The sequence below is a fragment of the Pan troglodytes genome, chromosome 20 (genome assembly GCF_028858775.2).
Source record: "Pan troglodytes isolate AG18354 chromosome 20, NHGRI_mPanTro3-v2.0_pri, whole genome shotgun sequence".
NCBI classification, from domain to species: domain Eukaryota; kingdom Metazoa; phylum Chordata; class Mammalia; order Primates; family Hominidae; genus Pan; species Pan troglodytes.
The window spans coordinates 44,139,134-44,155,095 of record NC_072418.2 but is presented as its reverse complement, the minus strand read 5'-3'; positions in this window follow the sequence as shown (position 1 = coordinate 44,155,095).

The following is a 15,962-nucleotide window of genomic DNA, read 5'->3' as shown; positions in this document are numbered from 1 at the left end:
GGGGGCCCTCCTGGGATGGGGCAAAGCTTTCTTTCTTTCTTTTCTTTTTTTTTTTTTTGCTTTGCCAGTTGGAGCCTGGGCCTGGTTTTGGGGTAGTCATGGGGCTGTCGCAAAATGATGGGCCAGGGATGGGGGCTGGGTTCCTTTGGTATTTGGGGCACTTGTTTCTTTTTCTCTGGGTTCAAGTCCATTTCTGCCACTGATGGGCCGAGTGGCCCTGGCTAAGTCCCTTTCTCTCCAGAGCTGGAGTTTTCTCTTTCTCTGGAAGCCTATTTTTTCATAGTTCTCCTTGCTGTTCCCTGTCTCTTGCCATGGGTCTCTGAAATGCTCTGTGTCTTGCTTTGCTTCTGCCTCTACAGTCTCTGCCTCTGAATCTTTTTGTCTCTCTGTGTCTCTGTCTCTCCCTCCTTTGGTGTCTCTGGGTCTTCATTTCTTATGCTCTCTGGGCTTTCTCCTTCTCTCTGCTTCTCTCCCTGATCTCCCTGTAAGTCCCTCTCAGTCACTGTCTCCTGATCTCTCTGGTCTCTCACTCTCTCTACCTCTCATGTCTCCACGAGTCAGACTGCACTTGGTGGGACTGAAGCCAGGCTGAGGCTGAAGGAGTGTTTAAGAAAAGGGCAGAGCTGGAAGCCACAGGGAAAAAGGCTCTCAGACTAGAATGACACTCTCTCCTACCACTGGCTCATAAACAGCCCTCCTCCTGCCCTCCTGAGCACCCTACTAGCCATGTCTACTCTCAGCTTCTGCCTTAGAAACTCACCCTAGTAGGCCAGGCACAGTGGCTCATGCCTGTAATCCCAGCACTTTGGGAGGCCGAGGTGGGTGGATCACCTGAGGTCAGGAGTTCGAGACCAGCCTGGCCAACATGGTGAAACCGTGTCTCTACTAATAATACAAAAATTAGCCAGGCGTGGTGGCTCACGCCTGTAGTCTGAGCTACTTGGGAGGCTGGGGCAGGAGAATCGCTTGAACCCGGGAGGTGGAGGTTGCAATGAGCTAAGAACATGCCACTGCACTCCAGCCTGGGCAACAGGGTGAGACTCGGTCTCAAAAAAAAAAAAAAAAAAAGAAGAAGAAGAAGAAACTGGCCCTAGTTACCCACCTCCTGGCCAGGTCACAAGGGCAGAATGCAAAACCTGGAGCTGGGCCAGGGCTCTGGTGCCAGGGGCTAGGCTGGGTGGAGAGCCCCTGCAATCAAGGGTCTGGGAGGCCAGGTGGAGGTGTGAGTACCCCCACAGGTTCGTGGGTGTGCACCAGGATTGCTGTTCTCAGAGGGGCAGAGGAGGAAGTGTTTGGAGGTCCTGGGGAATTTGACACCCTAGGTCCCAGGCATATGGTGGGGTGGAGGTGGGGCCCATGCTGTTGTTTCAGTCCTGGATAGGCCGGTTGGGGCAGGTCCTGGAAGAGGGCTGAAGGCTTGATGATGGGATTATATAGCTCTAGTTTCCCTTGGCATCTACTCCCTACTTTTAAGGGGAGGGTGTAGTGCTGTATCCACGCCAACCCTGTAAGCAACTTATCCCTCACCCTAGAACTTGGTTAAGAGGGGCCTAACGAGGCTGGGCGTGGTGGCTCATGCCTGTAATCCCAGCACTTTGGGAGGCCGAGGTGGGTGGATCACCTGAGGTCAGGAGTTTGAGACAGCCTGACCAACATGGCAAAACCCTGTCTCTACTAAAAATACAAAAAATATTAGCCAGGCGTGGTGGTGCTTGCCTATAATCCCAGCTACTCAGGAGGCTGAGGCAGGAGAATCACTTGAACCCAGGAGGTGGAGGTTGCAGTGAGCTGAGATTGTACCATTGCACTCCAGCCTGGGCAACAAGAGTGAAACTTTGACTCAAAAAAAAGAAAAAAACAAAACAAAACATGGGCCTAATGGGACCACCTGATTGGGGAAACGGGGATTTATGGGAAGGGCAGTTAGTTAGTTTGTTTTGACACAGGGTCTCACTCTGTCACCCAGACTGGAGTTTAGTGGTGTGATCATAGCTCATTGCAGCCTCGATCTCCTGGGCTTAAGGGATTCTCCTGCTTCAGCCTCCCAAGTAGCTGGGACTACAGGCGCGCATCACCACACCTGGCTAATTTTTAAAATTTTTAGTAGAGATGAGATCTAGCATGCTATGTCACCCAGTCTGGTCCCCAACTCCTGGGCTCAAGCGATCCTCCCACCTGGGCCTCTGGGGATTACAGGCATGAGCCACCGTGTGTGGCCGAGAAGGAGGGTTTTAAGAGGCTTTGAGTTCTGTTATTCTGACTTGCTCTCCTGCTACAGAGGGAACTTGGGACAAGGAAGGGATGTATTGCAATTTCTCAACTCACTGCTGTTGATGTCTTGGGCCTTCGTGGGTGGTGGGGGCCGCATTCTGTGTGTGGTAGGATGTTTAGCAGTGTCCTTGGTTTCTACTCAGTAGATGACAGAACCCACCCACTCATTCCCTACCAGTTGTTACAAACAAACATGACTCCAGATACTACTGAATGTCCCCTTGGGAGGAAAAAAATCAACCCAGTTGCGATCCGCTGGGGTATTGCAGAAAGCTGAAACACACTCCATGGTGGAAAAATGCCTCGCCTCTCATTGTCCTCTCTTGGAACTCCCCCCGCCCTATTCCTATCCTTTTGTTCCTGCCTCCTCAGACTCCAAAACCCTCTTCACTCACCTCACTCTTTGTTGATGAACCCGCTTCTTATCTCACGGAGAGAACGGCAGCAATGGGCAGTGAGCGGGCGCATCCTCCATCATCCTGTCCTCTTGCCCACTGGCATCTGGATGGTACATGCAGCCTTCCTTCCTGCTAGAACCACACAGTGTCCCATGTCAGGCTTAGGTGAGCCCCCTTCTGGTGTGCCAGATCCCATTCCATCGCCAACTGGAGGACTTGATTCTATTTACTGTGTCATAGTTCCTTTGAAGGTGTGTAGATGGAGTTTTCCCTTAATGATTTCTTTAGGTAAAATTTACCTGTGATGAAATACACACATGGTAAGTGAACATTTGCTGAATTTTGAATGCATCGAAATCCCTGTGAAGATACAGAATATTTTCATCATCGAAGAAAGTTCTCTTGGAGCTGGGCGTGGTGGTTTGTGCCTACAATCCTAGCTATAGGAGGCTGAGGTGGGAGGATCACTAGAGGCCAGAAATTTGAGACCAGGCTGTGCAACATTGCGAGACCCCTGTCTCTACTAAAAAAAGAAAAAAACAATAGCTAAGTGCGGTGGTGCACACTTGTAATCCCAGCTACGCAAGGGGCTGAGGTGGAAGATCACTTGCACCCATGAGTTCCAGGCTACAGTGAGCTATGAACACACCCCTGCACTCCAGCCTGGGTGACAAAGAGAGACCCCCTTCTCTAAAGTAATAATAATAATGAAAAGAGAACCCTCTTTCATACTCCTTCCTAGTCAACCATGCTCCATCTCTTGTGGGCAACCATTGTTCTAGGTTTTTTTCTCTTCTTTTGAGACAGGGTCTTGCTCTGTCCCCCAGGCTAGAGTGCAGTGGTGTGATCATTGTTCACTGCAACCTTGACCTCCCTGGCTCAAACGATCCCCCCGCCTCAGCCTCCTGAGTAGCTGGAAGTAGAGGCCTGTGCCATCACAACTGGCTAATTTAAAAATTTTTTGTAGAGGCAGAGGTCTCCCTATGTTGCCCAGGCTGATCTCGAACTCCTGGGCTCAAGCAATCCTTCTGCCTCAGCCTCCCAGAGTGCTGGGATTACAGGCTTGAGCCACTGCATCCAGCCCTGTTCTAGTTTTTTCTTCCCACTATTGATCTGCATTTCATATAAATGAAAATATACGGCTGGGCATGGTGGCTCACGCCTGTAATCTTAGCTTTTTGGGAGGCTGAGGCGGGTGGATCACCTGAGGTCAGGAATTTGAGACCAGCCTGGCCAACGTGGTGAATCCCTGTCTCTATGAAAAATACAAAAATTAGCTGGACTTGATGGAGGGTGCCTGTAATCCCAGCTACTCGGGAGGCTGAGGCAGGAGAATCACTTGAACCTGGGAGGCGGAGGTGGCAGTGAGCCAAGATCATGCCACTGTACTCCAGCCTGGGCGACAGAGCGAGACTCCGTCTCAAAAAAAAAAAAAAGAAAATCTACAGCATTTCTTCCATATACCAAGGCTGCTTCTGGGAAGCATATGTAATGCTTTTGAGAGTTAACCATGTGTTACATACATCAGAAGCTCATTCCTTTTCATTGCAGAGTAGCATGTCACCGCATATAGACGTGTCACAATTTGCTTTTCACCAGTTGATGGAAATGTGGATTGTTCCCAAGGCCTGGCTATTATGAATAATAATATGTATTATTCTTGGCATATATGCATATGTCTTTGTGGGGATCTATGTTTCGTGTATCTGGATATATCTGTGAGTGTGACTGCTGGGTTCTATGATGAATGTATATTTATAAGAAACCTCCAAACTCTTTTCCAAAGTGGCTGTGTCATGTTTTCATTTCCTGTGTGATTTGTTTTCTTCTCTCTATCGAATATTTTTCATAAAGAGCCAATAAGCTGGCCGGGCATGGTAGCTTATGCCTGTAATCTGGCACTTTGGGAGGCTGAGATGGGCAGATCAATAGAGATCAGGAGTTCAAGACCAGCCTGGCCAACATGGTGAAACCCTGACTCTACTAAAAATACAAAAATAGCTTGGCATGGTGGTGTGTGCCTGTAGTCCCAGCTACTCAGGAGGCTGAGGCAGGAGAATTGCTTGAACCCGGGAGGCAGAGGTCGCAGTGAGCCGAGATCACACCACTGCACTCCAGCCTGGGCAACAGAGGGAGACTCTGTCTCAAAAAACAAAACAAAACAAACAAAAAAACCCCCCAATAAGCTGCATTTCTCCCATCTTAAAAAGACCCTTTTATGAAAAGATGTTCAAAATCACTAGCCATCTAGGGAAATAAAAATCAAAAGCAAGAGATATAACTTCATGTTCATTAGGATGGCTATTAAAAAACACACACCAGAAATGGTATAATGGTAGGTATTGCCCCTTCCTTCCTTCCTTCCTTCCTTCCTTCCTTCCTTCCTTCCTTCCTTCCTTCCTTCCCTCTTTCTTTTACCTCCTGAGCTCAAGTGATCCTCCTGCTTTGGCACCCCAATTAGCTGGGACTATAAGCCCGTACCACCATGCCTAGCTACTTTTTTTGTTTTTTATTTTTATTATTTATTTATTCATTTATTTATTTATTTTTGAGACGGAGTCTCGCTCTGTCGCCCAGGCTGGAGTGCAGTGGCACGATCTCGGCTCACTGCAAGCTCCGCCTCCTGGGTTCAGGCCATTCTCCTGCCTCAGCCTCCCAAGTAGCTGGGAATACAGGCGCCTGCAACCTCACCCGGCTAATTTTTTGTATTTTTAATAGAGACGGGGTTTCACCGTGTTAGCCAGGACGGTCTCAATCTCCTGACCTCGTGATCTGCCCGCTTAGGCCTCCCAAAGTGCTGGGATTACAGACGTGAGCCACTGCGCCCGGCCTGTTTTTTATTTTTTTAGAGATGGAGTCTCATTATGTTGCCCAGGCTGGTCCTGAACTCTTGACCTTAAGCGATTTGCCTGTGTCATTCTCCCAAAGTGCTGGGATTATAGGCATGAGCCACTGTGCCAGTCTTGCTAATGTATTTCACTGTATGAATATACCATAATTTCTTTATGCATTCACCTGTTGATGAACATTTGATTTGTTTCCAGTTTTTGGCTATAAGCTGCTCTGAACATTCTTTTTTATTTTTATTTTTTGAGACAGGCTTTCTCTCTGTCGTGTAGGCTGGAGTGCAATGGCATGATCTCAGCTCACTTCGGCCTCTCCCTCTTGGGTTCCAGTGATTCTCCCACCTCAGCCTCCTGAGTAGCTGGGACTGCAGATTCATGCCACCATGCCCAGCTAATTTTTGTATTTTTTAGCAGAGACAGGGTTTCACCATGTTGGCCAGGCTGGTCTTGAACTCCTGACCTCAAGTGATCCGCCCGCCTCAGCCTCCCAAAGTGCTTAGATTACAGGTGTGAGCCATCGCGCCTGGCCTGAATATTCTTATACAAGGCATTTTGTAATCTGTGCATTCAGTTATTTTTGGTATTGTTGGGCCATAGGATAAGGTATATTTTAGCCTTAGTGGGTACTGCCAAGCAGCTCTTCCAAGTGGTTTATCAATTTACATTTCCCTGAGACGTATATGAGAATGCCAGACCTTCTCTTGACCCCATGTCATCCTTCAATTCCTGCTCCATTCTCTGATCCTCTTTATTCTTCATTTCTCTTAACCTTTTTAATTATCAACTTTTTTTTTTTTGAGATAGAGTTTAGCTCTTGTTGCCCAGGCTGGAGTGCAATGGTATGATCTCGGCTCACTGCAACCTCGGCCTCCTGGGTTCAAGCAATTATCCTGCCTCAGCCTCCTGAGTAGCTGGGATTACAGGCATGCACCATCATGCCTGGCTAATTTTGCGTTTTTTTTTTTTTTTTTTTTTTTTTTAGACGGAGTTTCGCTCTTGTTGCCCAGGCTGGAGTGCAATGGCACGATCTTGGCTCACCACAACCTCTGCTTCCTGGGTTCAAGCGAGTCTCCTGCCTTAGCCTCCTGAGTAGCTGGGATTACAGGCATGCACCACCATGCCTGGCTAATTTTGTATTTTTAGTAGAGATGGGGTTTCTCCATGTTGGTCAGGCTGGTCTTGAACTACCGACTTCAGGTGATCCACCCGCCTTGGCCTCCCAAAGTGCTGGGATTACAGGTGTGAGCCATCATGCCCGGCAATTTTCAAAGTTCTATAAAAGTAGAGTGGCCAGGTGCCATGGATGACATGACAGCCTGGATGACAGAAGAAGGATCTGTCTTAAAAAAAAAAAAAAAAAAAAAAAAAGTAGAGAAAATAGGATCCATGTACGCATCACCCAGAGGTTTTCAACACACAAACAATCTTGTTTCATGTCTTCTTCCACCTCCATCTCCCCTTTTTAACTTGAGTATTTAAAAATGAATCTCATGGGTCCCAGGTGAGATAAAAGACAAAAACAAAGAAAAAAAAATGCTGGGCGCGGTGGCTCACATCTGTAATCCCAGCACTTTGGGAGGCAGTGGTGGGTGGATCACTTGAGCTCAGGAGTTCGAGACCAGCCTGGGCAACATGACAAAACCTTGTGTCTACAAAATAGTTTAAAAAATAAGGAGATGTTCTAGAATTGAATGGACTCAAAAAAGAAATTAGGAGATCATTATGTCAAGCGAAATAAGCCAGGTACAGAAAGACAAACATTGCATGGTCTTACTTATTTGTGGGATCTAAAAATCAAAACAATCGAACTCATGGACACAGAGTAGAAGATGGTTACCAGAGGCTGGAAAGGGTAGTGGAGGACTGGGGGGAAGGTGGGGAAGGTTAATGGGTACGAAAAATTGTTAGAAAGAATGAATAAGACCTACTACTTGATAGCACCACAGGGTGACTGTAGTCAATAATAACTTAATTGTATATTTAAAAATAATTTAAAGAATGTAATTGGATTGTTTGCAACTCAAAGGATAAATGCTTGAGGGGATGGATACCCCATTCTCCATGATGTGCTTATTTCACATTGCATGCCTGTATCAAAACATCTCATGCACTCCCTAAATATACACACCTACTATGTACCCACAAAAATAAATAAATAAAAGCACAAAAAACTGAATATACACCTGTAGTTCCAGCTACTTGAAGGTTTAGGTTGGGGGATAACTTGAGCCTGGGAGGTCGAGGCTGCAGTGAGCCATGATGGTAGCACTGCATTCCAGCCTGGGCAACAGAGCAAGACCTATCTCAAAAAAATGTATTTATTGTATTGTGTGCAACATGATGTTTTGAAGTATAAGTATTGTGAAATAGTTAAATTTATCCAATTAACAAATGCATTATCTCACATAGTTATCATTTGTGTAGTGTGAACTCAATGCCCACTCTCTTTGCATTTTCCAAAAATACGATATATCATCATTAACTATAGTTACCATGCTGTACAGTAGATCTCTTGAACTTACTCCTCCTATGTAACTCTAATTCTAGATCCTTTTTTTAAAAATTATACTTTAAGTTCTAGGGTACATGTGCACAACGTGCAGGCTCCTTACATAAGTATACATGTGCCATGCTGGGCCGCTGCACCCATCAACCCCTCATATACATTAGGAATTTCTCCCAATGCTATCCCTCCCCCAGGCCCCCACCCCATGACAGGCCCTGGTGTGTGATGTTCCCCACCCTGTGACCAAGTGTTCTCATTGTTCAATTCCCACCCATGAGTGAGAACATGCGGTGTTTGGTTTTCTGTCCTTGCGATAGTTTGCTCAGAATGATAGTTTCCAGCTTCATCCATGTCCCTGCAAAGGACATGAAATCATCCTTTTTTTATGGCTGCATAGTATTCCATGGTGTATATGTGCCACATTTTCTTAATCCAGTCTATCATTGATGGACATTTGGGTTGGTTCCAAGTCTTTGCTATTGTTAATAGTCCTGCAATAAACATACGTGTGCATGTGTCTTTATAGTAGCATGATTTATAATCCTTTGGGTATATACCCAGTAATGGGATTGCTGGGTCAAATGGTATTTCTAGCTCTAGATCCTTGAGGAATTGCCACACTCTCTTCCACAATGGTTGAACTAGTTTACACTCCCACCAAAAGTGTAAAAGCGTTCCTATTTCTCCACATCTTCTCCAGCGTCTGTTGTTTCCTGACTTTGGTGTGAGATAGTATCTCACTGTGGTTTTGATTTGCATTTCTCTGATGACCAGTGAAGATGAACATTTTTTCATCTGTCTGTTGGCTGCATAAATGTCTTCTTTTGAGAAATGTCTGTTCATATCCTTTGCCCACTTTTTGATGGGGTTGTTTGTTTTCTTCTTATAAATTTGAGTTCTTTGTAGATTCTGGATATTAGCCCTTTGTCAGATGGGTAGATTGCAAAACTTTTCTCCCATTCTGTAGGCTGCCTGTTCACTCTGATGGTAGTTTCTTTTGCTGTGCAGAAGCTCTTTAGTTTAATTAGATCCCATTTGTCTATTTTGGCTTTTGTTGCCATTGCTTTTGGTGTTTTAGTCATAAAGTCCTTGCTCTTGCCTATGTCCTGAATGGTATTGCCTAGGTTTTCTTCTAGGGTTTTTATGGTTTTAGGTCTAACATTTAAGTCTTTAATCCATCTTGAGTGAATTTTTGTATAAGGTGCAAGGAAGGGATCCAGTTTCAGCTTTCTACATATGACTAGCCATTTTTCCCAGAACAATTTATTAAATAGGGATCCTTTCCCCATTTCTTGTTTTTGTCAGGTTTGTCAAAGATCAGATATTTGTAGATGTGTGGTGTTATTTATGAGGCCTCTGTTCTGTTCCATTGGTCTGTATCTCTGTTTTGGTACCAGTACCATGCTGTTTTGGTTATTGTAGCCTTGTAGTATAGTTTGAAGTCAGGTAGCATCATGCCTCCAGCTTTGTTCTTTTTGCTTAGGATTGTCCTGTCAATGTGGGCTCTCTTTTGGTTCCATATGAACTTTAAAGTAGTTTTTTCCAATTCTGTGAAGAAAGTCATTGCTAGCTTGATGGGGATGGCACTGAATCTATAAATTACCTTGGGCAGTATGGCCATTTTCACGATACTGATTCTTCCTATCCATGAGCATGGAATGTTCTTCCATTTGTTTGTATCCTCTTTTATTTCGTTGAGCAGTGGTTTGTAGTTCTCCTTGAAAAGGTCCTTCACATCCCTTATAAGTTGGATTCCTAGGTATTTTATTCTCTTTGAAGCAGTTGTGAATGGGTGTTCACTCATGATTTGGCTCTCTGTTTGTCTGTTATTGGTGTATAAGAATGCCTGTGATTTTTGCACATTGATTTTGTATCCTGAGACTTTGCTGAAGTTGCTTATCAGCTTAAAGAGATTTTGGGCTGAGATGTTGGGGTTTTCTAAATATACAGTCATGCCATTTGTAAACAGGAAAAATTTGGCTTCCTCTTTTCCTAATTGAATACTCTTTATTTCTTTCTCTTGCCTGATTGCCCTGGCCAGAACTTCGAACACTATGTTGAAAAGGAGTGTTGAGAGAGGGCATACCTGTCTTGTGCCAGTTTTCAAAGGGAATGCTTCCAGTTTTTGCCCATTCAGTATGATATTGGCTGTGGGTTTGTCATAAATAGCTCTTATTATTTTGAGATATATTCACTCAATACCTAATTTATTGAGAGTTTTTAGCATGAAGTGCTGTTGAATTTTGTTGAAGGCCTTTTCTGTGTCTATTGAGATAATCATGTGGTTTTTGTCGATGGTTCTGTTTATGTGATGGATTACATTTATTGATTTGTGTATGTTGAACCAGCCTTGCATTCCAGGGATGAAGCCAAGGCTGGTTCAGCCTTGATTGTGGTGAAGCTTGATTGTGGTGGATAAGCTTTTTGATGTGCTGCTGGATTCAGTTTGCCAGTATTTTATTGATGTTTATGAGGGATATTGGTCTAAAATTCTCTTGTTTTGTTGTATCTCTGCCAGGCTTTGGTATCAGGTTGATGCTGGCCCCATAAAATGATTTAGGGAGGATTCCCTCTTTTTCTATTGATTGGAATAGTTTCAGAAGGAATGGTACCATCTCCTCTTTGTACCTCTGGTAGAATTCGGCTGTGAATCCCTCTGGTCCTAGACTTTTTTTGGTTGGTAGGCTATTAATTATTGTCTCAATTTCAGAGCCTATTATTGGTCTATTCAGAGATTCAATTTCTTCCTGGTTTAGTCTTGAGAGGGTGTATGTGTCCAGGAATTTATCCATTTCTTCTAGATTTTCTAGCTTATTTGCATAGAGGTGTTTATAGTATTCTCTGATAGTAGTTTGTACTTCTGTGGGATCGGTTGTGATATACCCTTTATCATTTTTTATTGCATCTATTTGATTCTTCCCTCTTTTCTTCTTTATTAGTCTTGCTAGTGGTCTATATATTTGGTTGATCTTTTCAAAAAACCAGCTCCTGGATTCATTGATTTTTTGAAGGGCTTTTTGTTTCTCTATCTCCTTCAGTTCTGCTCTGATCTTAGTTATTTCCTGCCTTCTGCTAGCTTTTGAATGTGTTTGTTCTTGCTTCTCTAGTTCTTTTAATTGTGATGTTACGGTGTCAATTTTAGATCTTTCCTGCTTTCTCTTGTGGGCATTTAGTGCTATAAATTTCCCTCTACACGCTACTTTAAATGTGTCCCAGAGATTCTGCTACATTGTGTCTTTCTTCTCATTGATTTCAAAGAACATCTTTATTTCTGCCTTCATTTCGTTATGTACCCAGTAATCATTCAGGAGCAGGTTGTTCAGTTTCCCTGTAGCTGTGTGGTTTTGAGTGAGTTTCTTAATCCTGAGTTCTAATTTGATTCCACTGTGGTCTAAGAGACAGTTTGTTGTGATTTCTGTTCTTTTACATTTGCTGAGGAGTGCTTCACTTCCAGCTATGTGGTCAATTTTGGAATAAGTGCGATGTGGTGCTGAGAAGAATGTATATTCTGTTGATTTGGGGTGGAGAGTTCTGTAGATGTCTAATAAGTCCATTTGGTGCAGAGCTGAGTTCAATTCCTGGATATCCTTGTTAAGCTTCTGTCTCGATCATCTGTCTAATATTGACAGTGGGGTGTTAAACTCTCCCATTATTATTGTGTGGGAGTCTAAGTCTCTTTGTAGGTCTCTCAGGACTTGCTTTATGAATCTAGTGCATATTTATGAATCTAGGTGCATAAATATACATGCACCTGTATTGGGTGCATGTATATTTAGGCTAGTTAGCTCTTTTTGTTGAATTGATCCCTTTACCATTATGTAATGGCCTTCTTTGTCTCTTTTGATCTTTGTTGGTTTAAAGTCTGTTTTATCAGAGACTAGGATTGCAACCACTGCTTTTTTTTTTTTTTGCTTTCCATTTGCTTGGTAGGTCTTCCTCCATCCCTTTATTTTGAGCCTATGTGTGTCTCTGCACGTGAGATGGATCTCTTAAATACAGCACACTGATGAGTCTTGACTCTTTATCCAATTTGCCAGTCTGTGTCTTTTAATTGAGGCATTTAGCCCATTTACATTTAAGGATAATATTGTTATGTGTGAATTTGATCCTGTCATTATGATGTTAGCTGGGTATTTTGCCCGTTAGTTGATGCAATTTCTTCCTAGCCTTGATGGTCTTTACAATTTGGCCTGTTTTTGCAGTGGCTGGTACCGGTTGTTCCTTTCCATGTTTAGTGGTTCCTTCAGGAGCTCTTGTAAAGCAGGCCTGGTGGTGACAAAATCTCTCAGCATTTGCTTGTCTGTAACAGATTTTATTTCTCTTTCAGTTATGAGGCTTAGTGTGGCTGGATATGAAATTCTGAGTTGAAAATTCTTTGCTTTAAGAATGTTGAATATTGGCCCCCACTCTCTTCTGGCTTGTAGAGTTTCTGCCGAGAGTTCTGCTGTTAGTCTGATGGGCTTCCCTTTGTGGGTAACCCAACCTTTCTCTCTCACTGCCCTTAACATTTTTTCTTTCATTTCAATCTTGGTGAATCTGACAATTATGTGTCTTGGGGTTGCTCTTCTCGAGGAGTATCTTTGTGGTGTTCTCTGTATTTCCTGAATTTGAATGTTGTCCTGCCTTGCTAGGTTGGGGAAGTTCTCCTGCATTATATCCTGAAGGGTGTTTTCCAACTTGGTTCCATTCTCCCCATCACTTTCAGGTACATCAATCAAACGTAGATTTGGTCTTTTCACACAGTCCCATTTTTCTTGGAGGCTTTGTTCATTTCTTTTTACTCTTTTTTCTCTAATCTTGTCTTCTCACCTTATTTTATTAATTTGATCTTCAATCACTGATACCCTTTCTTCCACTTGATTGAATTGGCTATTGAAGCTTGTGCATGTCATGTAGTTCTTGTGCCATGGTTTTCAGCTCCTTCAGGTCATTTAAGTTCTTCTCTACACTGTTAATTCTCGTTAGCCATTCATCTAGTCTTTTTTCAAGGTTTTTAGCTTCCTTGTAATGGGTTAGAACATGCTCCTTTAGCTCAAAGAAGTTTGTTATTACTGACTTTCTGAAGCCTACTTCTGTCAGCTCATCAAAGTCATTCTCTGTCCAGCTTTGCTCCATTGCTGGTGAGGAGCTGCAATCCTTTGGAGGAGAAGAGGTGCTCTGGTTTTTAGAATTTTCAGGTTTTCTGCTCTGGTTTCTCCACCTTTGGTCTTTGATGTTGGTGACCTACAGATGGGGTTTTGGTGAGGATGTCCTCTTTGTTGTTGTTGATGCTATTCCTTTCTGTTTGTTAGTTTTCTTTCTAACAGTCAGGTCCCTCAGCTTCAGGTCTGTTGGAGTTTGCTGGAGGTCCACTCCAGACCCTGTTTTCCTGCGTATCACCAGTGGAGGCTGCAGAACAGCAGATATTGGCACCTGATCCTTCCTGTGGAAGCTTCATCCCAGAGGGGCACCCACCTGTGTGTATGAGAGGTCAGTCAGCCCCTCCTGGGAGGTGTCTCCCAGTTAGGCTACATGGGGGTCAGGGACCCACTTGAGGAGGCAGTCTGTCCGTTGTCAGAGCTTAAACACCATGCTGGAAGAACCACTGCTCTCTTCAGAGCTGTCAGACAAGGATGTTTAAGTTTGTAGAAGTTTCTGCTGCCTTTTGTTTAGTTATGCCCTGCCCCCAGAGGTGGAATGTACAGAGGCAACAGGCCTTGCTGAGCTCCAGTGGGCTCCACCCAGTTCGAGCTTCCCTGTATGCTTTGTTTACCTCCTCACACCTCAGCAATGGCAGACACCCCTCCCCCAGCCAGGCTGCTGCCTCACAGTTTGATCTCAGACTGCTGCACTAGCAGTGAGCATGGCTCTGTGGGCATGGGACCTGCCGAGCCATGCATGGGATATAATCTCCTGGTGTGCCATTTGCTAAGACCATTGGAAAAGAGCAGTATTTGGGCAGGAGTGTTCCAGTTTTCCAGGTACACTCTGTCACGGCTTCCCTTGGCTAGGAAAGGGAAATCTCCCAACCCCTTGCACTTCCCGGGTGAGGCAATACCCCACCCTGTTTTGGCTCACCCTCCATGGGCTGCACCCACTGTCCAACCAGTCCCAGTGAGATGAACTAGGTACCTCAGTTTGAATTGCAGAAATCACTCATCTTTTGTGTCGATCATGCTGGGAGCTGCAGACTGGAGTTGTTCCTATTCATCCATCTTGGAATGGAAGAAAGTTCCTATATACTCGCTTTTCCCCCTTACATCTTGTGTAAGTATGATACCTTTGTTACAGTGATTAATCAATATTGATATATTATTATGAACCAAAGTCTGTAGTTTACATTAGGGTTTATTTTTTCTGTCGTACAGTTCTATGGGTTTTGAATAAGGCATAATGTCATGTAGCATTTCAGTATCATACAGAATAGTTTATCTGCCCTAAAAACCACATGTGCTGCACCTATTCATACTTCCTCCTCCCTAAACTCCTGGCAACTACTATCTTTGTACTGTCTTCATAGTTTCATTTTTCCAGAATGTCACATAGTTGGAATTATATAGTATGTGGCCTTTTCAGACTGGCTTTTTTCACTTAGCTACATACATTTCAGGTCTTCCATGTCTTTCTGAGGCCTGATTTCTTTGTATTGCCAAATAATATATATATATATTTTTTGCTTGTTTTTTGAGACAAAGTCTCACTGTGTCACCTAGGCTGGAGTGCAGTGGCTCCATCACAGTTCACTGCAACCTCTGCCTCATGGGTTCAAGCAATTCTCCCACCTCAGCCTCCCAAGTAGCTGGAACTGCAGGTGCATGCCACCATGCCTGGCTAGTTTTTGTATTTTTAGTAGAGATGGGGTTTCACCATGTTGGCCAGGCTGGTCTCGAATTCCTGACCTCAAACGATCTGCCCACCTTGGCCTCCCATAGTGCTGTAATTACAGGCATGAGCCATCACGCCAGGCCATATTTCATTGTATGAACATACCACAGTTCATTTATCCATTCACTTATTGAAGAACCTCTTGGTTGCTTACAAGATTTGGCAACTATGAATAAAGCTGCTATAAATATCTGTGCAGAAATTTTTGTGTGGCTATACATTTTCAACTCATTTGGGTTAATACAGAAGAGCATGATTGCTGTATCACATAGTAAAAATATGTTTAGCTTTGCAAGAAACCGCCAATCTGTCTTCCAAAGTAGCTGTGCCATTTTGCATTCCCACCATCAGTGAATGACAGTTCCTGTTGAGCCACTTCCTTGTCAGCATTTGGTGTTGTCAGTTTTGGATTTTAGCCATTCTAATAGGAAGGTAATGGTATATCATTATTTTTTAAATTTGAAATTGCTACTGACATGATGTGGAGCATCTTTCCTTATGCTTATTTGCTGTGTGTATATTTTATTTGGTGAGGTGTCTGCTCAGATTTTTGCCCATTCTTTAATTGGGTTGTTTTCTATTGTTGAGTTTTAACAGTTCTTTGTGTATTTTGAATGTAAGTCCTTTATCAGGTATGTTCCCTGCAAATATGTTCTCCCAGTCTGTAGCTTGTATTGTCATTCTCTTGACAATTATCTTGCAGAGCAGAAACTTTTAATTTTATTGACTCAGAACTGATCAATTTCTTCTTTCAAGGATTGTTCTTTTGGTGTTGTATCTAATAAGCCATCACCAAACTTAAGGTCATCTAGATTTTCTCCTATGTTATCTTCTAGAAGTTTATACTCACTTTTCATTTAGGTCTACAATAAACTTGGAGTTAATTTTCGTGAATGCTGTAAGGGAGCTTCTAAGGGGGACACACACTAACTTCTTTGAGTGTGGGCAGGTAATTGTGAAACTCTCAGCTGGGTCTTACAACAGACCCCAGATCCATCAGGAGAGCCTAGCCTTCAGAAACCCATAGTGGAATGTGTTTCATGCATACACGGAGGAGAATATGCAGTCATATGCTCA